This window comes from Elephas maximus, chromosome 14, assembly GCF_024166365.1.
Source record: "Elephas maximus indicus isolate mEleMax1 chromosome 14, mEleMax1 primary haplotype, whole genome shotgun sequence".
NCBI classification, from domain to species: domain Eukaryota; kingdom Metazoa; phylum Chordata; class Mammalia; order Proboscidea; family Elephantidae; genus Elephas; species Elephas maximus.
Window position 1 is genome coordinate 73,007,433 of NC_064832.1, and position 24,171 is coordinate 73,031,603.

The following is a 24,171-nucleotide window of genomic DNA, read 5'->3' on the forward strand; positions in this document are numbered from 1 at the left end:
AGACTGAGGTCAGAAGGCTTTTGGTTCAAGGATTTCAGTCGTAGCCTCCTTCCCCTGCCCTTCTGGGCTTCCTCTCTTCCCCATGCTTCCAAGTTCCACCTCAGACTCTGTGAAGAATATTTTTGGTTTCAGTTCTGTGAAAATCCCTAACACAGTTGCAGGTTGTGGTTAGGGTAATTGTCTTTATAAGAGCACTTGAAAGTCAGGTTCAAACAAGGCACATGCACGTTCTTTGCAGAGGATGTTAAGCTTGTTGACTGGAAGCCTGCCTGCCAGAACAAGATCCTCTGTGCACACCAGAAACAATCTGCTATTGTCTCCAGGGATGAATGGTGCCAGTGAAAAATGAAAACACCGAGCCAACAGGAGGAATTCCACATTAACTGCTTCACCTCTAAAGGTAATTATGGGGAGGGCTAGAGAGGGTGAAAATCCTCTCCTTTGTTTTTAGCCTGCAAATACACACGGAGCACAAGCAAATACACCAAAGCAAAACCTTTCCTCTGTCTGCTACAGTGTGCACGTTTCAGTGTCAGAGTTTTCCTTTTGTCCCCAGGGTGCTTACTGCTGCCAGTGAAGAAGCTGGGTGCCACCTCCAGTTTCATTTATGCTTCTCTTGGTCCCAGAAGCTGTTACTTCTGGGACAGTCCTGTGCCAGGATGTAGGAGAAGGTAGGGCAATAGGGAGAGTGTGCATAGCTTTTAGGGCACCTTGAAGGAAAGAAATGCAGCCTTCATAGCATGAGTTAGGGAAGGAGAAGCAAGAGAAAAAAGACCAAAGAAAGCAATCTGAATTAGGATATGGGGAGGTGTGTCTTAATTTTATTAATTCTTTAATTCGAGGGCGGAGGCAGAAAAAGACAGAAAGGGAAACTGAAAATCTGAAAGACCCCTGTCCCACTTTTTCCCCCAACCTCTGATTAATAAGGAAACCCTGGTTGTGTAGTGGTTAGGTGCTACAGCTGCTAACCAAAAGGTTGGCAGTTTGAATCCACCAGGTACTTCTTGGAAACTCTATGGGGGCTAGTTCTACTCTGTCCTATAGTGCCGCTGTAAGTTGGAATCGACTTGATAGCAATGGGTTTGGTTTTTGGTCTGATGGATAAGAGTATTAAATAAAATCCATGTGGGAACTCCATTTGCTTTCTTCCCACTCTCTGGGTCTGGGTGTGACCCCACAAGAAACTCTGGTGATAGGCTGAGCTTCCCATTCTTCATTTTACTGCTGAGCCAGTCTACCTTAAATTTCCTGTCTTTATAAACAATTCAGCTTTACAAATTAAAAATTCAAGTACCGAGCAGCAATTTAAAACTCCAGGAGTTTTGGGAGGTACAGTCTTGTTGTGTGTAATCACTAACAAGTGAAAAAATAAGCCTCTGAGGCAAGGGTCAGAGTTCTCTCCTTCTCTTACACAAGGCCTCCCCATGTAGAACAACAGACTACAGAAGGAAAGCCCATTTCTGTGTTACCAAGATTCTTAGGCAGGTCCCATTCAAGCTTCAGGTGTTATAAGTTTGTATATGATCCTTCATGAACTATCTGCAATAGAGGGTGAAATCTGCCTTCCTTTTAAAGGTTGTTTCTAATAGTTTCCATATCTGAATCACAGCTGACATCCCTAGGTGGTGCGAAAGGTTAATGTGCTCAGCTACTAACAGAAAGTTTGGAGGTTCGAGTCCACCCAGAGGTGCCTTGAAAGAAAAGTCTGGCAACCCTTCCAAAGCACAATTCTATTGTGACACATAGGGGGTCTCTGTGAGTCAGAATCGATAGCAACTGGTAACTAGAATCATTATTGTGTCCGTTTCTATTATCTGTTTTTCTCTTAGGCCTCTCTCTGGGTGTGTCTGATAACCTCTCATAGAAGTCTGGACATTGTGTATAAAAAAAATCGTAGAAGGTCTTGATGGTATTACTTTTCTTCAGGGAGAACTTTATTTAGATTCTCGAAAGCAGTGTAGGTCAGATCACCTTAATCTAAACAGGAATCAAGCTGGTTTCAGGCTTTGTTGTAGCCTTTAAGGCCTGGTCTATTTGGGGTTTGCTGTTAGTTCTAGAGTACGTTGTTGTGTGCTGTTGAGTGGATTTCAACTCATAGCTACCCTGTAGGACAGAGTAGAACTGTCCCATAGGGTTTCCAATACTGTAAATCTTTACAGAAACAGACTGTAACATCTTTCTTATGCAGAGTGGCTGCAGAGTAGCTGGTGGGTTCAAACCATCGACCTTCCTGTTAGCAGCCAAGCATTTAAACACTGTGCCACCAGGGCTCATTTGCTAGAGTATAGGCAATCGTAGATAAACCCTGGAATGTTTACCTGCACACTTCTACTTTGGCTGCTCCTGGGCTCCATTTTAATCTCCCCTGCACAGTGAGACTGTCAATAGTTCTCAAAGTATTACAGCTTCTTGTTACTGGGTGCCGTTGAGTTGATTCTGATTCCCTGTCCTGTTTTCTTGGCTGTAATCTTTATGGAAGCAGACCAAGAAAGCCAGGTCTTTCTCCCACAGAGCTGACGTGTGGTTTCAAATCACTAGCCTTTCTTTTAGCAGGTAAGCACCAAATTGTTGTGCCACCAGGGCTCCTTCTTAGCAAGCAGTTTTTTGATCAGCCATTCTGCCTCTACCACTTACAAATGGGTGGCTGACTCAGGAGGAAAAGTGGTTTGAATCATCAGGCTTGTTTCCCTGTGTTCTCTTGTCTCTAGGGTCTTGGCCTCTCACATCTTCTGTCTCTTGCTAGTCTTTTTTTTGTTTCTCCAGCCCCATGAGATTGCTAAAAGCTTTGCTCAGTTCTCTGCACTTAAAAGCCACTTTCTTCCCAGTTTCTCAGCCTCCCTGCCTGGACTTTATTAATATTTCTTCTTTTAAGAATCTTGACCCCATTAAGTTTTTCAAAGTGGGCGAATCATTGTTATAAGCCAGAAAACAAAGCCCTTGCCCTTGTTTTAAATGACACAGGTGGAAATGTTCTAGAGTTTCCTTTCTCTTCTCCCTTGTTTTTGATCCTTTAATTTTAACCAGGACTTAGAACCAGTTCGTTCTGGTTTAAGTCCCTGATTAGAATTTATATTTCCACCCCAGACATACTAAATCAGCATCTGCATTTTAACAAGAACCCCAGGTGATTCTTATGTATAATAATAAATTTTGAGACCCACTGCTCTACTAGTGGTTCTCAGAACTGGCCCCTAACCAGCAGCATTAGTATCACCTGGGAACTTGTTAGAAATGCAAATTCTCCACAGGCGTTCAAACAGGAACGAACCAGTTTAAAGCCCTGGTTTTCATCCAAGGAACCAAAAGTATGCTCATTTCATTTAACAGTAGTTTAAATAGAACAGATCTTATATTTGGGATCGTATGTGTGTGTTTCTAAAGGACAGGAATTCATATTTCTCCCATTGTGACTTACAGAATGATGCTCTACAATAATTGTGGAATTAATGAATTTTGTAGTTTCCATCCCTCGCTGGGATTCCGGCTGAATCAATCAGGGAGTTAGTCAGACAGAGATGACTTGCCTGAGATGGGAGAGACAGACCATCAGCATCTCACCTGACGTAAAGGAGAAAGGAAGCCAAAAGGGAATCACTTCAGTTTCTTCAACTGTAAAATGATAGGACAACTGTAGACGATCTCAAGGGAGTCCTTGGGTGGCACAAGTTGTTAAGTGCTAAACTACTAGCTGAAAGGTTGGTGGTTCAAATCTACCCAGAGGCACCTTGGAAGACAGTCCTGCTGATTTGCGTCTGGAAGATCATAGCCTTGAAATCCCTGTGGAACACAGTTCTACTCTGCACACACGAGTCGGAATTGACTCTACAGGAACTAACAAGACGGTCTCAAAGGCCTTCCAGCTCTGATGTCCTGCGCGTGTGTCAGGGAGCCCATCCTCACTCTGTGGCCCCGTTATTGAGGATTTTATTAACGATAGTGCCATATCTGCACCTTTGCTCCCTCAGTTCACTTATGTGCTTGGTGGCACAACATGATAAAGAAGACTTCAGTTGGGTGCCAATTTTTGGGTTAACTCTGTTTGCTACCAAAATCTGTCTTAAAGCAATCAGCTTTATGAGAGCAGTATTCATAGCTGTCTTGCTCACTGCAGTATCCTCAATACTTAGCACCTTCAAGGTACGTAATAAATATTTGTTGAATAAAATTTTTTTTTTTTTTTTAAAAACGAGTAAATGAGGTTGAAATAGGGAAATAGGGTCTAAGTGGTAGAATTCAGGATACGTCGCCAGTTGCGTTCAAATTAAGACATCACTCATGGGCCATTCTTGAAATGTTCTTTAGCGTACTTGCTCTTAATGATTTTTTCAATGTATGTATATAAGGTTTCATGCCTCATTGAAGGAGTGCTGGAGGCACAGTGGTTAAGCACTTGGCCTCTAACTGGAAGGTTGCCGTTGGAACTCACTACCCCCTCTGCAGGAGGAAGTTGTGGCAGTCTGCTTTCATAAAGATTACAGCCTTGGATGCCCCATGGGGCAGTTCTACCCTGTCCTATAGGGTTGCAGTGAAATCGACTTGACGGCACTGGGTTTTTTTGGTTTATGCCTCATTGGACTGATGGAAATGCAATCATTAACAAAAACAGTATTACTTTGTAGTCTATTTTTTTTTAAACCAATCTTTATATTATTTCCTTACTTTCATTATCTCTCTTCTCCTTATTTCTCTTTGTGTTCTTTGTTCTTTCTGATGAATTAGCGTGCTATTTACCAGTTCTGATTTCTTGCCTTTCCTTTTCCTTTTCCTGTGCTTTTCCCTTTTTTCAACTTCTCTTAATTATACTTTTGAAAGGTGTGGGCTGGGATGTAAACATATACATATATGTATATATTTCAATAAGACTTGAACCGAAGGGGTCCCAAACATTTAGATTTGAATTGAGGTACTTAGTGATTTTATTCTATTTCCCTGAAGAAAGGAGAAGCAGCTCAGTTTGTATTTCAAATTGGCCATAGGAGGAATAGAATTGTTTTTTTTTTCTAGCATACAGTCTTTTAATGTATTACCGTCTGCATATTCTGTATTAAACTAGGACATAATGAGTGAGGTGACATCGTACATAATAAGGTGCTAGACATTCGACTAAGGAATCCTTTCTCACACCATTTCCTGCAGAGTGAGTGTGTATGGATGCCTGCAAATATCTAAACTCAGTGCACTGTTTGAACATCTATTACCTTTCTGAGCCTCAGATCTCGTTCTTTGATTTGTTCTCTCAAGCTCCTTAAAGCTTCTTCTATGTCAGTTTGGATGGTATTTAGAAATTTTGATGAATATGCTCATTATCTAATGCAAAGTGACAGAAAACCCTCCTGCCACCAACTCTTCCCCATAATCATACCCTGCTGAACGCCTATGATTCATGCGGTACTAGATTAATGGCATTTATGTTACTCATATATCTCGGCTGACCTTGATCTGCTAGAAACTCCCTCCTTTTTATCTCTGTTCCATACTGGAGAGGTTTTGTCCCACATTAACAGTGGTTCTTTTGTACGTGAAAGCACACTTCACCCAATATCCCATGTTTTAATTTTCCCTGTGTACATAATACCTATCTTCTGTTCCCTGTCTGTTACTTCTTACCTGTGTTTAGTTGATGGATAATAGAATTTCCTGTTTATTTTGCAAAATAGTTCTTAAAAATTGGCCTTTTAGTATCAAAATGAAAAAAAAGATACAGCTTTGTGAATGAAGAACATTCATAGAAATGATCTTTTTTTCTTTTTTAAATTTAGGAAATACAAATTATATAGTTAATCACAGATATAATCTCATACAGTACTTCCATTTGGCCAGCATATTTACAATAACTATTTATTTGTCTTGGAAAACAAAAGTTTTAAAGCTCTGTAACATCTCTCTCTCTATATATACCTATATCCAGGAAACCCTGGTGGCATAGTAGTGAAATCCTATAGCTGCTAACCACAAGGTCAGCAGTTTGAATCTACCAAGTGCTCCTTGGAAACTCTAGGGACAATTCTACTCTGTCCTATAGGATTGAAATAAGTTGGAATTGACTGGACGGCAACGGGTTTGGTTTTGATTTTATAGAAGTATATATATATACACACACACACACATACACACTTATATAATTCCAAGAGCCTGGACTATATATGTACATGTGTATATATATGTGTGTGTGTGTCATAAAATTCCAAGAGACTGGACTATATGAAGAAGAACATGGTATCAGGATTGGAGGAAGGCTCATTCACAACCTGTGATATGCAGATGACAAAACCTTGCTTGCTGAAAGTAAAGAGGTGGTTCCAATGTGCTTGGCTATGCGCCATACTTTGAGAAGCACTGTGTTAACACATTATTCAGAAAAGAGTTCTGTTCTCTTGCTGAGGAGTTTAGAGTTTGGAGGTTTGAAGGATGCTGTGGAAATATGTTTTTGAATACACAATGTTGTACCTAGATATATAGCAAAGAAATACAAAAATAGATAAAACATTAAATGTATAAAATGAAAGATATAAAAATAGAGCAAAGGTGCACAAAATACATAAACTTCACAGATTACTTGGGGTTTTGGCTCTTAATACCTTGCCAAAAGCAGGGAGGGAGAGTCCTTTCAGAAACTGATTTAGAAGGACACATAGAGTGAGGAGTGTTGTTGGAGGTGGGTGTGCAAGGATCTTCTCCTTTATACCCCAATTGGGCTTATTTAAGATGAGCTGGGCCCCACAATTGTACATGCAAAAGACTAGGGCAAGCGAAACTGTTCCATAGGAGTGAAATTATTCATGAACCAATCTATATTTATTTTTGTTTTTTAAGTCTTCCTTATAGGCATACTTTGGCAATGAAGTGATTCAAGTCATTAGACAGTTTTTAACTCCTGCAAGATAAATTGTTCATTTCCCCAGAAGAATAGGTGTGAGGCTATTCATAGGATTAAAGTAATTAATGTAGAGCCTACTTTAGAAATGAGTGGTATAGTTCATTGTTAATTAATTACATGAGATAATATATGTGAAAGTGCCTAGCACAGAATCAGGCATGTGCTAAGAACTTACATTCAATCGCCTATTTAGCATCTCCTCCTGGATATCTTGTAACCATCTAAGTCAGGTTGACCCCATCTTCTCTTCTTCCTCCTCAAACTGTTTCCCAAATCACCTAGTTACTCAAGCCAGAACCCTTTGTTTCGTCCTTGACATCTCCCTGTTCTTCTCCCCTCCAAATCCTATTGATTTACCTCCTAAATATCTCTTAAATCAATCATTCATTTATTGAACTTGGAATATAGCAGTGAACCAAGAGTTGGGATCTGTAACAAGTTTCTAGGCAGGTTATGGGTCCAAAGATTCAAGGTCCAAAGAGGTTGGTACCTACCTGAACAGAAAGGGTCAGTGTGCAAGGGAGAGGTTGGAGGCCAGAATATGAAGGGTTCTTTAAATCATGCTAAGAATTTTGAAATTTTATCCTAAGAACAATGAGAGAACGTGAAGAGTTTTGAGCATGAGAGTGGCATGGTCAGATTTGTGTTTTACCAAGATTGCTCTCATCTCTCTCTGATCCCATTTGTTTTAACATGAGACCACAATCTCTCCTCTGGATGATTGCTTCTGGTCTCATTACCTTACTCCTTCTTCCCTTAAAGGCATGCTTCACACTGAAACCAAATGGAACAAAACAAATAAAAACTCTAGAAATCTGCTTATTTCTTCCTGTTTCAAATCTTCTAATGGCTTCCCAGTTCCCTTAGGATAAAATCCAAATCCTTTGACAGGGGTTCCAAAGACTTACGGCTAATGTTTACCTTTTCAGCCTCTTCTCTCACCACTTTCTCTTACACTCACCATGCACACTAAACTTCTTTCAGTTCTTCTGATGAACCGTGCTGTTTCTCACCCAGGCCTTCCTGTTCTCTCTGCCTGGGCACCAACCCTGCCTGGCTCTGTTTGGCCTGGCTAGTTCTTTAAGCTTCGCTTTTCTTGAGGTGGCCTTTTCTAACTCTTGCTTATGTGGGGTACCCAGCTAATGATCGCTATTTTTCCTAGTTGTGACATTGATCATGTTTCCTTCCTAGACTTAAGCTCTACCTGTGTCTGTCCTGGATACTACTTCAACGACAGGTATACTCACAATGTACCTCCATAGTCACCTGCAGAATGAATCAATGAGCAGTAACTATTAACTTCCTCCCCTTTGGGTTTTACACTGTGTCTTTGAAAGAGTTTGGTGGGAAAAGGAATGTCCCAGTAATGACATATGTGCTTTGAGTTTAGATGACAAGTTGTAGTCCTACTAATACTTTTGGTAATAGAAGTTGTTGTAGCTGCCTTCAAACTGGCCCCCAACTTGTAATGACTCCATAAACAATGGGATTGGACCATTGTGATCCATACGATTTTCATTGGCTGACTTTTTTAGAAGTAGATCACCAGGCCTTACTTCATAGTTTGTCTTAGTCCGGAAGCTCTGTTGAAACCTGTTTAGCATCATAGTAACATGCGAGTTTCCAGTGACAGACAAGTGGTGGCTGCGCTTGAGGTACATTGGCTGGGAATCAAAGCAGGGTCTCTACATGGAAGGTGAAAATTCTACCATTGAACTACCACTGCCCCTGGGAATAAAGGTAACTGTGGTGGTTAATGTTATGAATCAACTTGGCTAGGCCGTGATTCCCAGGATTGTGTAATTATCCTTCATTTTGTGATCTGATGTAATTGTCCTCCATTTTATGGTATTGTGTAATTACCCTCCATTTTATGTGTTGTAAATCCTAAACCTCTGTATGTTGATAAAGAAGGATTAGTGTGGGTTCTACCTTGAGTCACATCCTTACTAAAGGGAATGATTCAAGTTATGCCCTTACTCAAGTCACTGCCTTACTCAAGTATCTGATGTAAGATGAGTTTCCTTGAGGGTGTGACCGACATCCAATGTACATGGATGCTCTGGCAAAACTTGCTCTGGAGCTTGCTCGTCATCATCTGACCTCCAGTTCTTGGGACTTGAACCTGTTGTCTGACCTTCCAATTCTGGAATTTGCCAAGTTTCTGTAACCCTGTGAGCCTGCTGCCTACCATCTGATCTACTAATGTTGGGATTTGCCAGTTTTCACAGCCCAATGAGCCAAAAGCCTACCGTCTGACCTGCTGACTGTGGATTCATCAGCCTCTGCAACCACATGACTCGGGAGAAACCTCCAGCCTGACACCTGACCCATGGATTTGGAATTTGTCAGCCTTCGTAACCACGTGAGCCATTTCCTTGAGAAAAATCTCTGTATATTAATATATATACACTTCACTGCTTTTGCTTCTCTAGAGAACCAAGCCTAAGACAGTAACCAAGTTAAATTTTAGACAGGAGAGTGGGATCTGGTAGATTAGGAAAATAAGAAAGAAAAGATTTAAGGGAAATCATTTGCATTCTAAATGAGCAATTTTAAGTAATTGTATAGAATTGATTTAATGAGTTGCATAATGTTTTAATTTATTCCTTTCACGAAGGTAATAACTAACATTTGAAAAATGCTTTGTATTTTATAAAGTGCTTTTCACACACACGATATCATTATCCTAACAATCCTGTGCTACCCACCTTGTGGATTAGGAAATTAACGATGATGCTAAGTGATTCCTCAATGGTAGGTGGCAGATTAGAACTTGCATCTATGTCCAATGACCTGACCTCAAATCTCATGCTCATTTGCTCTATCACATTCCTCCCCTAGATGTCTGAAAGCCAAAACAAGATAGTTGGTTACTTCCAGAGACTGTTTCATGTGTATCACTACCTAATCCATTAGAAGTTGAAAACCAATTAAAGGAAAAGAAAAACAACAGGGAAGATGATTGCTTGGCCAAGAATGCAACCCATTTCTTCCCTGTAGGAAGACAGCAGTGTGCTAGATGTGCCACACCTGATGGTGATTCTCATTAAGGTTTACAACCTGACAAGGAAGACCCTTAGAGAAGAGGCTTCCAGCTGCTGTTTGAATTTGTAATTGAAATAGTGGGCCAATCAACAGTGATGACTGAGATTCTACTAGGTATCAAACACCTTAGGGAAATGAAAGGGAAGATAGAACGCAGAAATTAAAAAATAAATAATTTTTGCCCTGATAAGACTTCTAATCTATGGGGAAATTGGACAAGCTCTCAAAACCTCTACCAATGTATTGAGAATGGCTAAGAATTAGGAGCAGATGATTTAAGGAAGGTGGCACAGTGGTTAAGAGTTCAACTGCTAACCTAAAGGCTGGTAGTTCGAGTCCACCAGCCGCTCCTTGGAAACACTATGGATCAGTTCTACTCTGTCCTATAGGGCCACTATGAATTGGAATTGACTCGACGGCAACAGATTTGATTTTTTTTGTTTGTTTAAGGTAGTGGTGAAGAAGCCCTGGTGGCGTAAACAGTTAAGTGCTCACCTGCTAACTGAAAGGTTGGCTGTTCAAACCCCCCAGTGGCTCCATAGGAGAAAGACTTGATGATCTGCTTCCGTAAAGATTAAAGCCAACAAAACCCTATGGGTCAGTTCTACTCTGTCACTATGAGTAGGAATCAACTCCACAGCAGAGCTTCAACCTGGTTTGTTCTAGTTCGAACCCCTGCTGAGAATTTACATTTCTACCCCAGATATACTGAATCAGAATCTACAGTTTAACAAGTTTCCCAGGTGATTCTTCTGTAAAATAAATTTTGAGAACCACTGATCTACTAGTGGCTCTCAGAACTGGCCCCTAACCAGCAGCATTAGTATCACCTGGGATCTTGTTAATATCACCTGGAATCTTGTTAGAAATGCAAATTCTCAACAGAGGCTCAAACTGGAATGAACCGGTTCAAAGCCCTGATTTGAACTCATGTTGCCTGATCTTATAGTTGCCAGACTCTCTAAGCTATCCTGTTCATTCACTGGGGAAAAGATGATATTACAACAGATAATAACAGTGAACCACATATCCAAAAAGGCGGAACTCACTCTGTATCTAGAATACTGCGAGTTTAGGTTTTATTTCTACTTCTGCTTTCAAAACTTAAGAAAATTTAATTTCTATGCCTTAGGTTTTTTTTTTCTTACTAAAAAATTGGGATGATATTTAGAAATGTGTCTTTTTTTTTTCTTTTATTATTTTACGTCATGCCCATTGTACAAAATTCAAGAAGCTCAAATGAGTATTTAATGAAAAGGGTATTTAGTAAATCTTTCTGTCCCCACCTCCTAGCCTAGGGTTGGTCCTCTGGATATTTTATTGTATTCAACAGTCATTAACAAGGAAAATAGAATGACCTTGATTGACTTAGTCTCAAGATTAATCTCCATTGATTTGAAGTGTCATTTTATCAAATATTAAATACCTTTACATTTATTTCTAGTCTATTGACCTATCTGCTTGTGCATATGACAGTACCATACTGCTTGAAATAACTCACTTTATAATTAGTTTAATATTTAAGAAGGCTAATTTTTCCTGACCCCCATTATTATTTCAGAAATTTTATAGTTGGTTGTTTTGTATTATTAAAATATTTGATTTTCAAAACTCAAAGTATATTATTAAATTAAAATTATAAACTAACTTAGGGAAATCCTAATAACATTTTGTCTATCAAAGGGCATGGTATATTTTTCTTCCAGTTTTTCTTTTTAAATTAAAGAATGGTTGATTTTCTCAGGAGAAATTTGTCTCTAGGAAATAAGACAAAAGTATTTTTTTTTTTTATAATTTAATTTTTTTCTTTTTGGTTTTTGGTCTTTATGTTTGGTCAGAATGTTCCCCTGAGCTCACCCACACATTCTGTGACTGTAATTGTAACGGAAAAAAGGAAATTTACTCTCATAATATCTCTTAAGCACTTTGTCCCAAAAGTTTGAGCAGAAGGATGAATCGTAACAATGCCAAGTCGGCTTTTTGTCCTAAGAGATTTGGCTGGGGAACAAAAACTGTAGATACTAACAGAGACTCACGGGTGGGGGGTGGGGGGTGGGGGGTGGGGGGTGGGGGGTGGGGGGTGGGGGGTGGGGGGCGGGAGGTGGGGGGCGGGAGGTGGGAGGCGGGAGGTGGGAGGCGGGAGGTGGGAGGCGGGAGGTGGGAGGCGGGAGGTGGGAGGCGGGAGGTGGGAGGCGGGAGGTGGGAGGTGGGAGGTGGGAGGTGGGAGGTGGGGGACATGCCCTGGGTGCCACTTGAAGCAGGGGCACCAATGAGCAGTTTCTATTGGCCATCAGTTTCCATTGCCAGCTGTGGGAGATCATTCAGAAATTTAACACTAATTGCCCTAGATGCTCTTTTTGGTAGATAGGTCCCAGGACTCTAATTAAAACTAAAACTCAAACCAAACCAGTTCCCATCAAGTCTATTCTGACTCATAGCAACCCTATAGCACAGAGTAGAGCTGCCCCATGGGTTTTCTAAGGAGAGGGTGGTAGATTCGAACTGCTGACCTTTTGGATAGCAGCCAAGCATTAACCACTGTGCCACGAGGGCTCCACTAATTGAAACAGTCCTTGCCATTTCACAGCAGTGGTGTGCAAAGCTGCAAGTGTATCCTAAGGCTGTATGTCTTTCAAGGATTAATTTGCCTTGTGGCCTTGTACTCCAATAGCAATGGCGAAGTCATCCAGTTCAGTTATCACTCAGGACAAGCAGCATATTAACATTCCCAACCAGCCTCACTCTCATGCCAACATTCCCAAAGGCCAGCCAAAACAGATACTTAACTTACTTGTTTAAATCTTAAATTTTGCAAAGGAAACCTGAGCCTTTTGGAAATCAAGTCCCCAGGTAACAAAAATGTCTTTATCAATGTTGGGCGTATCCTGTAATCACGAGTGTCATTGTTTTGGGGAGTACATAGATTATGGCCAAATGTTCTTTTCAGCTTGTTAGGAGCCACTGTGCAAACCTTCTGAAAGAGTTCTGACTTCTCTGCGTGCTCTGGCTTGCCAGGAAGCAAAGAACTTCCTCTCAACAGCTAACCAAACTTTCTTGATTTCTCACTGCTTTAGGTATCAAGCGTGCCTGTTTCTCAAATATGTACTTGTTTTAATTGAAATCATTCCTATTTGCAGCACGTAAGCCAAAGCCTCTACTCTAGAAAACAGTATCTTCCCCCCAGTTTCTTGTGTGTTTAATTGTACTTTGGGGACAAATGGAAAATTAAATATGTGATAAATTAACCTTTTTTAATAGTACATATTTAGTTTATACAATACAAATACGTACAAACTATTGACTACATTCTTATTTCTTTCCGTAGAGCTGGAGCGAGTCCAATCAGGGCCCACAGCAGTATCAGAGGTCAACATGAGTTTCATGACCAGATGGAAGAGGAGCGCTGGCTGCTCGTAATGTATTTCATACTTTACAACTTTGGGGAACTTATTCTACCACTGCCTATTAATTCGGCCAGATCCCTTTGTTCTTTCTTTCTTTATTTTCTTTAATTCATTTCTTTTGACTCTTCAGGAAGAATCAGAGAGAAACAGTGACTGGTGTTTTGGTGACTTGGTCCCTAGTCTAAATTAAAACAGAAATGTTGGGACAGAGAGAGGCTGGGGGATGGATGACCATAATGTTTGCTAGTGTGTTCAGGACAGGCAGTGGTATCTGAGCAGAGACAGGGACTGATGAGAGGGACTCAGCCACATGAAGATCTGGGGGAAGGGGGAAAGCTTTCCAGACAAACAAATATTGAAGGCAAAAGCCCTAAAGTGAAAACAAGTTTAGTGTGCTCAAATGACAGGATCAAGACCAGCATGTCAGGAGTCTGCAGAACAAAGGCAAGAGGAGCTGGAGATGAAGGCTAAGAGGTGTGCAGTGAGAATCTTCTGGAATGGTTGCTGATGATCCCCACCTCCCGATATTCACACCCCTGTGTAATCCCCTTCCCTTGTGTGTGGGGGGCAGACTTAGTAGCTAATTTCTGACAAGTAGAATATGGCAAAAGTGATAGAATGTTATTTCTGAGATTAGGTTGTAAAAAAAACCTGCAACTTCCATCTTGCTCTGTCTCTCTGGGTCTTCTCAACTCACTCTAGTGAAGCAAGCTGCCATGTTTTGAGCTGCTTGAAGGAGAGATCCATGTGCTAAGTAAGACACTGAGAGAAGCCTCTGGCCAATAACCCATAAGGGACTACACCTTGCCAAGAGCAATGTGAGGGAGCTTGGAAGCTGGTCTCCCCCAATTGAGGACTGAGATGATTGAGGCCCCATTCAGCATCTTGGTTGCAACTTGTGAGAAGCCCTCAAGCAGAAGACCCAGCTAAACTGAACTTGTATCCCTTATCTACAGAAACTGTGAGATAATAAATGTTGTTTAAAGCCAAAGCTTCAGGGTGATTTTGTTATGCAATAGATAGCTAGTACAGGTAGGTAGAACCAGATTATGTAGAGGTTTATAGGCAGGGGCAGATTAACCAGTAAACACGGTGTGCACCAGCTTGCATTGAGCAAGGTAGCACGGACTTTAATTGTATTTACTTGCTAATCTGTGGTGAGCAATTTCATACGGGTTTCACTACGTCTTTAACATGTTGGGGGACAGGTGAAACTGCACTGCAGCTTGGTGGGAAGGTACAATTGAGCCCATGCATACCCTGCTTATTGGGTAATCTGGCCCTCCTTATAAACTGTGGTAAGGAGTTTGGATTTGGCTCTTGTTACAATGCAGGAGGGATATGATTGCCTTTACAAAGACCACTCTGGCTGCCGTGTGGCAAGGAACAGCACAGGAACAAGAGTGGAAGCAGGAAAATGAGCTAGGAAGCGCTCACTAGGTGTGAATGTGAAATGCTCAGATTTGAGATATATTTTGGCCATGATGCTGATATGACTTTCTTGCAATTGGAGGTAGGGGATGAGGGAAACAGGAATGAGGATGACTGCCACATTTTTGGTTTGATGAACTAGGTAGACACAGCTGTCATTTGCTGAGATGAGGAAGGTGAGGGAAAGAGTTGGTTTCCAGTGGAGATGGGAATCTTTATGTTGGAGATGATATATCTAAATGGAGAGATCAGGGTTCAGATGTGCCCCTGTATATCTAGAGGATGGGGGGGTGGGGAGGCAGTTCTAATTTCATGAGGGTCTCAGTCTCTTAAGAAAGAATTATCCTGAGGGAAGTTGCCATGCTCTCATTTGGTTTAAGGAAATAGATCAGAGTTAGAAAGGGCTGATGATCATCTATATGGCGTCATATCCTCTACATGTTCTAGGGTAAGGGAGGGGTAGTAATAGGCTCAATAAAAAATGAAAATAGTTTCAATAAAATCTCCATGAGACAGAGAGAACCAAGATTTTAGCACCTCTGGTGACAGCGGTTCTACAGAAATGGGAGATGGTGGTCTCAGCATAGACATCAGCACTTATGACATGAGGCAGCCCTGACTTGGATATTCATGGACCTTGGCAATAGTATTGGTGTCACTGTCAGCCATTGACGGTGACCTCTTTTGTGAGCTACAGTGAAGTACTTGGCATTTTTTTTTTTTTTAGCCTCAGTAGTGATAGAAGCCATCACTACAGAAAGAAAATGATGGATGCCAAATTGTAGCCAAGAAGACTATTTGGAGGGTTTTTTTTTTTTTGAAGAAATCTGAAATGGGGTAAGGATTCTCAGTTGGGATAGAATCGAAGATACTGTTATCATGATTCTATTTTTACCTCCAGGCTGTGTTCTCTGGAAAACAGGGGTTATATAAGAAAGAGTCATTTAAAAATGACTTCTGCTTTTGTTGAAAAACTGTTGTCAATTAACAATTGAGCCACACAATGTATACATGTAAAATCCTAGACGATACTGATAATTTTTACCATTTTAGCCAAGAAAATGATGTATGTCCTCCATTATGTTCAAAGAAACAACATAGGTGATTGTGGTTTAGCCCTACCTTCCGGGAAGATCACAGATACATTTTACTCTCAATTATGTTTATGATTCTTGTTAGCATTGTTCCTTTCTCCTCAATTCTTGGTTATTTTATAATTTTATTTCTCAGTCTTACTGTTAAGATCCCTTGTACTAGGTTTCTTCAAGTTTTTTTTCTTCCCCAGAAAGATGAGGGGCTTAAAATTTTAAGATAGCTCAATATCACATTCTGAATTTTCTTAGTTTTTTTTTTTCTGTGTTGTGTAACAAGGCACAAGGTTTTTTTTTCTTATGTCCATAATTCTTTTTAAATACTTCTCATAATACATAGAAAAGAAAAAAAAAGGGGGGGTTGAACTATTAGATAGAGCTCTTCTTTGTCATCAGCCCTTTCTTCAAATGTGAAGGCTTAGGGCATGGAGCTTTTTGAAAGCTGGGTGCTTTTAGAAAAATTATACAGCTTAGGAGAAGTTAGAGGTTTATTGGAAGGAGGAAGTTGTTGACTGAACCAGGAAATATTAACACATGTGCTCCAGATATCTGATCTACTGTATTTAGAATAAAACCTTTCTTTAATGTGATATTGAGATCTGTGTTTTCCAAACCATTCTTTGTTTTTAAAATTTCCTAGTATATCACACAACGTTTTCCTGAATATCATATTTATTACTTCTAACATGATTCATTATTAATAACAAGTAAACTTGCTGGCCTAGAGAAAAATTATTTCTTAAAATTTCCAACGCAGTAAAATGAAATTACTAAGTAGATAATAGGGCGTATACACATTGTATTACGTTATTATTTTTTAAATCTGAACCCTTACCTTCTATTTTTGTGTTGAAAACTAATTAATATTATATATAATTCAGCAGTTAGAAAAAGCTGAAACCTGGAAAAGGCTGCTCTTGTTGAAATTACGTTGTGCTCAGGAACCTCTTCCTCTTTGGTACCCCCAGCCTTGTAACCTTTACTGAAACAGATGATCAGGAGCTGCTGGGTTTGAACTTCCAACCTTTCAGTTAAGTTCTTAACCATTGTACCACCAGGGTTCCTTACCCCCAGGCTTACCAAAACCAAACCAAACCCAGTGCATTGAGTCGATTCCAAATCATAGCAACCCTGAAGGACAGAGTAGAGTTTCCAAGGAGTGCCTGACGGATTCAAACTGCTGACCCTTTGGTTAGAAGCCATAGTACTTAACCACTACACCACCAGGGTTCCTTAAAATTTTAGCCAAGGTCAACTAGTCATTGCCTAAAAGTCCTCAGATGGCTTATACACACTGCCTGAAAATCAAGAGTTGACCATATATTCAAGCATTCTCTGGGTTGTGCCGACGTAAAAAGATTTTCAGTCTCCTCAGACATGGGGTGACCTGTTGATCATGGATTTTGTAGTTTTAGGCTCAGAGGCAACTTATTTTCCTTATTTATAATGTCCTTGAAGACAGCCTAATTATGGTTCCTAAATACTTCTAATAATTTCTGTAGTATGGCTGATTAGCTAAGGATCTCTCTTTGATTTTTCTTTCCTCTAAGTCAGTTTTCAGGCTCGATGAACTAAAGCATTTTCTTTTCCCAGTTGGTGAATCAGAAACAGACAGATCTACACTATATAACTTATGAGTTTAAAGCTTATCAATGGCAAGTTCCAGATCCAAGTTCCCAGTTTGCATTTATAACATCACTCATGTAACATGACAATGCACTTATGTAGGATTGTTGAATAAATGAATTAATGAGTAAAAGGCTCTCCCTTCAAACTCTGATCTTTTCAGGCCTGGTTCTACCTCTCCCTTCATTATAAACTAAAAGTTCACCTACTATTCAGGGTTATTTTCCCTATTGTCTGAAGTAGAGTTGACCAATGACATACGCTACTTAAATATGAGTTTCAAGTTTCATAACCAAACCACAGACTTAAGTAAAAGACCTATTGTGGGTGTTTTGTCTCTGATCAGCTTCATTTGTATGCTAAACATGTCTGAGTTCCTGCATGCATGATGACTGGTAGAGAAAAACATAGATTCTTTCAGATAGGAGTGCTGGGCTGTTTTCCAACTCAGTGAATCTCTAATCTAGATTTGCATCACTACCATCTTGAGAATTAAAAACAAAACAAAACAAACAGACGCTCAGACTTTGTCTCAGACTCACTGGTTCAAAATCTTCCTGATTCATACCCAGGTAGCTGTATTTAAAACAAGCAAACAAAAAAACACAAAACTCACTGGGTGATTCTAATACATGGCTAGATTTTAGGAACATACAGGTTTCGTGTAATTAGCTAAGTGACTTTTTTGACATTACCAGCTTCATCATTTGGTGCCTTGGGAAAAGTACATGTCTTGTTTTGGGTTATTCCAGAAGAGTTTATATCTTAAATATTTAATCTTTGAATGCTAAAGTTCTACTGTAGAAACCTATAGTTAAGGAAGTGGTAAGCCTGTTGCTGTGGAGTCAATTCCAACTCATAGCAACTGAATAGGACAGAATAGAACTGCCCCATATGGTTTTCAAGGCTGTAATCTTTATGGAAGCTGACTGCCACGTCTGTCTCCTGAGGAGTGACTGGTGGGTTCAAACTGCTGACCTTTGGGTTAGCAGCCGAGTGCTTAACCACTGCTTTAGATCACATCTTTAGCGATGTTCAGTGTTGGGGTGCATGCTTTTCAAGAGAAACATTGACCATCTAAATGTGCAGCCTGGTTCCTCTACTGAGGGAAACATTGTTAATCAGCTTACCTGTTGCTATCAAGTTGATTCCAGCTCATAGCGACCCTATAGACTTACAGGGTGGAATTACAGGGACCCTTAGAAAGCAGTAAGACACTTAGGTTATCATTCTTGCTTTATCAAGAATCAAATCAATCTCAAATTTTAGTGGGTAAATATAATATATATTCTTATTCTTGACTTCATTTGATATATTGTTTATTAATTAACTGGTTTTATATTCCTAATCCAATATATAGGTCTCTTTTTTCTTTTTGGTATTATCTGCTTTCACATGAAATAATGTAAGCATAGAAATTACTCCAAAAACCAAAGATATAAGTACAATAAAATATTGGGTTTTCACCCCACCTCACTGGTGCTCCCCCCACCATCAGTGAAGGGTCCTGTCATAGATTGAACCGTATCCCCCAAAAATATCTATCAACTTGGCTAGGTCCTGCTTCCCAGTATTATATGGTTGTCTACCATTTTGTGATCAGATGTTATTTCCCTATGTGTTGTAAATCCTATCACTATGATGTAATGAGATGGATTATTGGCGGTTATATTGATGAGATCAACGAGATTAGACAGCGTCTTAAGCCAATCTCTTCTGAGATATAAAAGAGAGACAGGGGGACCTCAAACCACCAAGAAAGCAGCACCAGGAGCATAGCGCGTCCTTTGGACCCAGAGTCCCTACACTTGAGAAGCTCCTTGACCAGGGGAAGATGATGACAAGGACCTTCCTCCAGAGCCAACAGAGAGAGAAAAGCTTGCCCTGGAGCTGATGCCCTGATTTTGGACTTCTAACCTACTAGGCTGTGAAAGAATAAACTTCAGTTTGTTAAAGCCACCCACTTGTGGTATTTCTGTTATAGCAGCACTAGATGACTAAGACAGGTCTTATGACCAGTAGGCCATCTGTTGATCCTGATACAAAATCCTACGTCAGAGTCTGCTGCTTTGGATGAACCACTCTGGATTCCTTGAAAACAGAATCTGAGAAACTTAGATGCAGGAAGCTTATTGGAGAGTGCTCAATATAATTTCCTTTTTGTGAATTAAGGGATAATTTTAAATAGGATTATAAAATCACATTTTATTGTTGAAAGGGTAAGATGATTGTGTCAGTATTGCATCTAAAAGAGTAAACGCTCAATAAAATTTAATACATTTGAATTGAGTTTCGACAATGAACATTTTGTTTTGAAAGTATATATTTCTAATTTCAACAAACCTTTTTTGAAGACTAGGGGTTTATCTGGCCTCAGGATTTCAGAGACTAAAACAATGTCTTTAGTTCTGTCTCTCTGCCCTCACTGCTCTGTTTCTCTCTGCTGGTTGGCCACATTCTTTCTATTGCAGATGATCTTCCCTCTTGTGGTGAGAGCAGGGGGGCCACAAGCCACTTTAAGTTAGAGACCCCAGAGGAAGGAGGGAGCTCCTTCCTTCACAGTGTCCATATATAATATCCTGGAGACGGACTCTAATTGGCCTGTCTTGGGTCATGTGTCCATCCCCGGGACAAGGGCTGCATCATAGGCCCACCTCTGTGACTAAGGGAATGAGTTAATTTGATTAGCAGTGGAAGCCACGTAGAGTGGGTTGGGGGGGAGGAGGCTTCCTCCCCCCCAAAAAGAAACAGAGGAATGGTTACAGGAAGAATGGTGAAAGTGAAACTAGGGAGACAAAAGAGGTATATACAACATACCACCCAGTTAGCCAGGGTCTGCCCTAGATGAGGGTCTTTCTTCCCTCTGAGTATATTCGATGAATTCGGGGAGAAAGACATATAAGCTGAAAAACTGCAAGTCAAAGGGCACAGTTCTAGAGAGAGAGAAAGGCCCAAAGTGCCACGGTCTAGTGATACCACTTTGCCTGAGGAAGACTGGAACGCCATCTTAGGATGATATAAAGAGTGAGTTGGAGTTGGCAGGAAGGATGGGTGTAGCACTCAAATATTTGTTGGGTGAACAAACAAATGAGTGTTGAAATATTTGAGGCAGAGGGATCAGCATATGCAAAGGCACTACTATCTGGGGAATGGTGAGAAAGTCATTGTGTCTCTCATTAAATGAGGGGGGTTTGGGAGAGTTTACTAGGTCCTTTCATTTATTCAACAAATACTGAGTACCAATATATGCCAGGTGCATAAGAAAATCTAGAACAATTGAATTTTATTTGGAATGCAGTAATTGGAGAAGTGATGTGATCAGATTTGAATTTTAGAAAGATAATTCTGGCAGCAATGAGTAAATGTACCTTACCAAGGGAAAATATTCACTCATTTATCTATCCACCGTTACCGTTTATTTATTCTACTCCAGCATGCCCTCTTCTCTGAGTCTTTTGATCCCTCCTTCTACCATCTCCTGTTATAATTCTAGCATTTCTATTTCATTTAGTGTGGGCTATTACTTTCTCCAAGCTTCCCAGAGTCATCATAGCAATGTGTCAGTATTGTGTTCCAGGATCCTTGCAAGTGTTAAATCCTATACCATAGACAGTGATGCCATAACAGAAATTCTTTCTTGTCCAACTGTAAGTTCTATTTCAGTTGATCACTATACTCTCAGAATCCAGTCCTGTATGTACTCTCCTAGTTTCTGCTGGTTCCTTTTGGCTTGGTCTTGCAGTAACATGGGGGTATAACCTCTTTCCTGTCTTAGAAGACCTCACGCTTCTTCAGCATGGTTTTATATTGACTTAATTCTAACTATTGGTCTAGTGGCCAGGAGGTGGGAAAGCATCCTGAGGGGTGTGGTGTGTGTGTGAGTGACTGATCTTGCAAGGCAGAAGCTCTTCGTCATTTTTAGGAAAGTGAGTCACTAGTCTTTTACAAGGGAGAGTGGGCCACTTCTGCAGACTCAGAGGGCTCAGGAAAATCTGGAAATTCAAGATTTTTGAATGCATCAACCCTGATATTCCCATTCCATACCTTAGTCTCACACTACTTCCCATTCAGGGCCCTGACCTTAGAGCAGCAAATGGGTCAAAGATGAGGCTGAGAATTCAACCTCCTTTGAAGCTCTGTTAATCTTAAATTAAGTTCTAGGCCTGATCACCCTCTTTCCCCCTTGTTGGAGATGAGTCTCTTTACATACTACTCAAGAAGGCCCCCTGACTCGAAGACTTGGACTTTAATTGATGATTAAAAAAAAAAAAAACAAAACCAAACCTATTGCTGTGCAGTTGATTCTGACTCATAGCAACCCTGTATAGGCAGAGTAGAACTGCCCCATTGCGTTTCCAAGGAGTGCCTGGTGTATTTGAACTGCCAACCTTTATGGTTAGCAGCTGGAGCTCTTAACCACTACGCCACCAGGGTTTTCAGTTGATAATTAACCACTCTCAAATATTTATCTTCCTCCAAAGAATGAATTTGATCCCAGCAACATCCATTCAAATGCCTGATACACTGTGTCACCCAGTGAAGTTCCTCCCACTAGTATACAGGCCCAGGTCACCACTGGTGACAGTTGTAAGAAATTGCACTGCCACCTTGTGTCAGAGTCCATCTGTGCTTCCCCTATGACCAGTGAGGGATCCTTATGGCCAGCAGACCAGCTGTTGATCCTGATACAAAATTCTGCTTCGGAATTTGCTTCTTTGAATGGACCATACCAGGTTTCTTGGCAAACAGAATCTGAGACAGAGATCTGGGTGTAGGAAGTTTGTTGGTGTTAAAAACAAAAATCATATTAAGCCAATAAAAGAAATCGATTGAAGTTTGTTTAATATACAATTTGCAAATTGGGATGCCATTTTGACCAGGGAGTAAATGTTCCATAGAGGAAAGAACTCCTGAAGATTCTTATACCCCATCTCATTGACCTTGCCATGAAAACGGGGCCAGAGCAGTGTTTAAGTAATAACAATTTACCCTAAAACACAGCTTCTTGTCTGACCTTGGAGTTCCTGTTCCTTGTGACTGCACATGGGTAATTCTTCAAAAGAGCATAATGCCCAAGGCAAATGGCCTTTACTAATTTATCTAGATCATTGTTTATCTTAAAGGTGACTTTGGAAAACCAGTTTTCTCAAGGTTTAAAAGATCATCTCAGGGCATTGGCCTGAATAGGTCACCCCAACCTCCATGGAATCCAGAAATAACCTCTCTTCATTAGAGAGTACTCAAGTTCAACATCGCAGGAGTGAATGAAGCAGGACTGGACTTTGGGAGAATCAACTACAGTGCACTTGCGACCAAAGCCTCAAGCCAATCCTAAGGCTTTTAAAGCCAGGCACTGACCAGTCGTTGGATACAGTCTAACAACCTGGGTGTTGGTGTTGGTGTGAGCCTTGGGTGAGATGGTACTCTTCAGTGCAAGACAATTCTTGAACATGGCTTCACCTGAGAACTGTTGGTCACCAAACATGCCCAACGACTAGAGAATGAGTGTTTCAGTCCTGGAGCAGTCATCTGGGCCAGCATCTAGTATGTCAGGGTTCCGTGTGAGTAGATAGGCGGGCCTATCTTGAGTCATTAATGGCGTTACTCTTCATCCTATGGAAGGCTGTAGAGGAACTGCGAGCAGTCAGACAACCCTAACAATCTAACAATCAGGGTGTTAAAGGTGGTGAAGAACATGTCAGAAAAGAGGTGGGGGAAAATGCTTTTACTCCTGAGCAAGAGCTGGGAGTGCTCAATGCTGAGTATGTTCAGGAAAACTATCTGATTTTTTTAAAAAGTCATCTTAACAAACAAGCTTATTTAAAAATTTTCTACAGAAAAAACTTTTTTTTTGTCAGCCCTGCCACTTTGGAAACTCTAAATTCCTTTAGACACTTGCTGAAAGAATAGCTTTCATCGTGTGATTTTTGAAAACATGAGACTTTGTAAGTATGTAAAGGCTGCTGCTTAGGAATAATGGAAGGTGCTACAAGCAGACTCTAACCAAAAAAAAGTTGTCAAGGATTTCATTTTACTTGGATCCACAATCAACAATGAGCTGCAACAATGAGCTCAAGCATAACAATGATTGTAAGGATGGCTCAGGACTGGGCAGTGTTTCCTTCTGTTGTGCATAGGGTCGCCATGAGTCGGAACGACTCGACGGCACCTAACAACAACAACAACAACAATAAACCAAAAAAAAAAAAAACCCAAACCTATTGCTGTTGAGTCGATTCTGACACACTCTAAGGAGTGTGCTGATTATTTTTACCTGATAGGACTAGTGCTGACTCAGTGTATATTTTAACAACAGATTGCTCATGTAACTTGCTAACTGATTTTAAGACTTTTGAAGGAGAAAACAAGAAGTCTGGATTACCAGTAACATTTTTTCCAAATGGTATGTTAACTTTTGCCGAGTCATTTTGTTACCTTGTTATTTTTCCTGACAAACTCCAAGTTACTGTAACAAAATAAAGCAATTCTTACCTTATATAAATAATTTTGTAGACTTTCTTGTTTTTATACATTTTCTTATTTTTGTTATTATTGAGGACACTGAGGCTCTTAGATATTGTGAATTACAAGATTCCATATTTCTGCCTCCCAGAGCCTGGTAGCTTTCTAAATACTTCAAGACCTTGCATTTATTTATGGCCTCTTGAAGTCAAATAAGGAGTCCCTGGGTATT

At 40.3% G+C, this 24,171-nt stretch overlaps 1 long non-coding RNA gene across 2 annotated transcripts; it reads left to right on the forward strand.

Annotated features, from left to right (window-relative positions):
- The first annotated feature begins 244 nt into the window (after nucleotides 1-244).
- LOC126058139 (uncharacterized) lies at nucleotides 245-14,319 on the forward strand. Of its 2 annotated transcripts, none has more exons than XR_007513115.1 (3): nucleotides 245-400; nucleotides 9,100-9,242; nucleotides 13,251-14,319. It is a non-coding gene; the product is annotated as an uncharacterized LOC126058139 (long non-coding RNA). The 2 variants fall into 2 exon arrangements; XR_007513116.1 differs by lacking the exon at nucleotides 245-400 and adding an exon at nucleotides 4,116-4,137.
- The last annotated feature ends 9,852 nt before the right edge of the window (nucleotides 14,320-24,171 follow it).